The 3,127-nt window shown below is 55.1% G+C and overlaps 1 long non-coding RNA gene across 1 annotated transcript in view; it reads right to left on the bottom strand.

Moving 5' to 3' along the window:
• LOC106725014 overlaps positions 1 to 3,108 on the bottom strand; it is a 16,590-nt gene extending 13,482 nt beyond the window's left edge. The window contains exon 1 of the long non-coding RNA XR_001360848.1: positions 2,697 to 3,108. This is a non-coding gene — a long non-coding RNA (uncharacterized LOC106725014). The remainder of the gene's footprint in view (positions 1 to 2,696) is intronic.
• Between the last annotated feature and the right edge of the window lie 19 nt (positions 3,109 to 3,127).

The following is a 3,127-nucleotide window of genomic DNA, read 5'->3' as shown; positions in this document are numbered from 1 at the left end:
GGCAGTTCCCCCATCTGACAATCGACTCTGTGTACTAGCCCTGCCCTTTGATGTATATCTGCCTCCCTTTAGGGCAAAGTGTGTTAATAAATAGCAAGGGGTCCTGAGACAAGGAGCACTTAGTTTCTTTAGCTAAGTCTTCTCTGATCCCCAAAATGCCTTCCAAAATCATGTTTCGTCTCTGGACTCTTGATTAATTTACACACAGCGCCTTCTCCAGATTTCTGAACCCTTCTAGCTGCTGCATTAAGACCACCAGCGGGGACCCCCTCCTGGAGGCCAGCCCGCACCTGGCTGAGGAGGACACCACCTGCTGTGCTGGGGGCTTGGGACCACCCGCGTCTCCCCACCGGGCTCCTGACGTGCCGACCTCCCCCCTCCTGACCCAGCGTGTGAGGCCCTGGCCCAGGGCGCTCCTGCCCCCACCCGCCGCCCCGGGCCCTGAGCTCAGCTGCAGGACGGGCCTCAGCCTCCTCCTGGCCTGGGACTGGGACGGGGTCAAGTCTGCGCATCACATGACTCACAGTCTGGGAAGCGATTTCCAACTGGCAATTTCATATGTTTAAAATTTTTTATTATCAATAAAATAACTTGGACAAGATGCCTTGAGGGCAGGTCAATCTCCGGTTCCGGTCAGACTTTGGGAGAAACCCTGAGACGTGAGGCTCCTGGAGCTGAGCGAGTTTGGGGAGAGACCTCAGCCTGTGAGCACGTTCCATTTCTCACCTGCATTTACCAACTGATTTTCCCCTCTGACCAACACCACTCACTGGAAGGAGGCACTGTCCTCAGGTATCATTCACTCACTCACCCATTCACTCATCCATCCATTCACCCACTCACTCATTCGTTCATCCATCCACTCATTCATCCTTTCATTCACTCATCTATCCATTCACCTATTCATTCATTTTCTCATTCATTCATCCATCCACTCACTCCCTCATCCATCTATTCACTCGTTCATCCATTCATTCACCCATCCATTTACTCATTCTTCTTTCCATTCATTCACTTACTCACTCTCTCATTCCTTCATCCTTCCATTCACTCACACTTTCATTCACTCATCCATCCATCCATCCATCCATCCATCCATCCATCCATCCATCGTGCACTCCATCCATCCATCCATCCATCCATCCATCCATCCATCCATCCATCCATCCATCCATCCATCCATCCATCCATCCATCCATCCATCCATCCATCCATCCATCCATCCATCCATCCATCCCTGTGTCCGTGTCCCTCATTCCACGGCGCTTCCCTAATTCCCGCCGAGGGGCCTGTGCCGCCTCCACAGTGTGAGCAGGAGGCGGAGGTGAAGGCCCAGGCCTCTGAGGGTCAGAAATGAGCGTTGGGTCTGAGCACCATTTGCACCTGTGCCCCGGCCCTGTCTCTCTGAGTCCCCACTTCCCTGTCTGTGGAATGGGGGCAGGAATGACCCAGCCAGCCCCCTGCAGGAAGGTGGGTGTAAGTGCACAAGGTGGGGAACCCCTCTAGGTGCTCAGGGGTGACAGTGCCCCTCCCGCACCCCCAGGGGCCCAGAGTTCCCATGAGAGGCTCCCTCTGGAATGTGTGGGTGCAAACAGCTCCCCCAGGCAGAGGGGACACAGGTCACTGAGGCTCAGAGGGCTCTGCCCGCGTGGGGAGAGATGCAGGTCAGCTCTCTGGGGGTCAGAGCGACCGGGAGTGAGATCAGCTTTGGGGGCCCAGCTCAGCAGAGCAGTTCTCTGGCCCCTCCCGCCTGGCCCCTCTCCGGGCACTGAGAGCCCAGCCAGAGCCCTTCCCCCTCTGGCCTGTGTGGCGGTTGGAGAAACTGCAAAACAAGATCAGTTTCACTTTCTCTTTGGGAGCAGTTGGCCTGCCTCCTCGCCTGTCTCCTTCATCTCTGCTCCCGTGGGTTCTGCTGTCCTTCTGTCCTGTCGTCCGTCTGTCCTGCCATCCACCTGTCCTACCGGCCTGAGTCTCGAGGCCGCGGTCAGGGAATGAGGGTCCCTGGGTCGGGCATGGAGCCTCTGCCTGGCTGGGGGCCACCCCCCTGGAGCCCGACGCCCAAGGCTGACGTCCTGAGGCTGGTGAGTCAGGGACAGTGTCCTCTAACAAAGGAAGTATTTCCGGCTCCCAGGCCGGGGAGAGGCCTGGGCAACAATGTGGTCGACTTGCATTTGAATCCTCCACGCCTCCAGCAAACCTGCTGTCACACGGTTCAGGCTGTTCTAGCGCTGATCCAGACTTCCCTTAAGGAGGAGGAGTACCGGCCCTGCAGGATTGAGTTTGTTCCCTTTAAACATGTGCTGTTACTGTTGTTAAGGGTTCAATCAGCGAGATAGACCACCGACTCAGAATTTAAATTTAGGAGCCTTTATTAAGCTGGCCAGCTGACTACTGTACGTCCCTCCTGTAGGGAACCTCATACTGCAGTGCTGACCGAGGGTACAGCAAAGCCTTTTATCTGCAACACTACAAAGCATTTCCTGGCACTGGCAGGGTTCACACAAAGTTTACAAGTAGGAATGGGGAGGTAAACGGAGTCACACCTGGCTGGGTTGAATCATAATACATTGTTTTCTGAAACAATCTAGCCATTTTTCTCTGTCACGATCTCGGACCCTAATACAATCGGTAACCTTTCCATACCACAGTCCCTCCCCCTCGCACATTCCATAACCTTTCATGCCGCAGTCCCTCACCCTAGCACATTCCCTACTGGTCTTATGCCCGAATCAAATCTTTGATTCAGCACCCTCCTCTATGATATGAAATTGAGGAGGCATTTGGCAATGTAGGGGTCGAGCCGCCGGGGAAGAGTCCGGCATTTGATGGTGAAGAATTAGCCAGGGTCTCGGCCGCTGACATAGAGTCTTAGTCCCCAAGTCCTTCTCCTTCCCATTGGTTAGTCCACCAGGCGAGAGGCATGAGGAGGACGGGGTTACAATTTCCAGTGCCTCTTTCCTGCGACTTTGATGGCGGTTGGAGTGCTCAGCATCACCTGGTAGGGTCCATCCCATCTAGGTTACAGGCTGCTAGGGTCGTGGCGCTTCACCCAGACGAGACCACCCGGAGAGAAGGCAGGCTGTGTTGGAATGGACCTCAGCACGCCCTCCTCCCGTATGGCTCTCAC

The sequence above is a fragment of the Myotis brandtii genome, unplaced genomic scaffold, assembly GCF_000412655.1.
Source record: "Myotis brandtii unplaced genomic scaffold, ASM41265v1 scaffold1300, whole genome shotgun sequence".
In the NCBI taxonomy this organism is placed as follows: Eukaryota; Metazoa; Chordata; class Mammalia; order Chiroptera; family Vespertilionidae; genus Myotis; species Myotis brandtii.
This window is presented reverse-complemented; position numbering and strand designations above follow the sequence as displayed.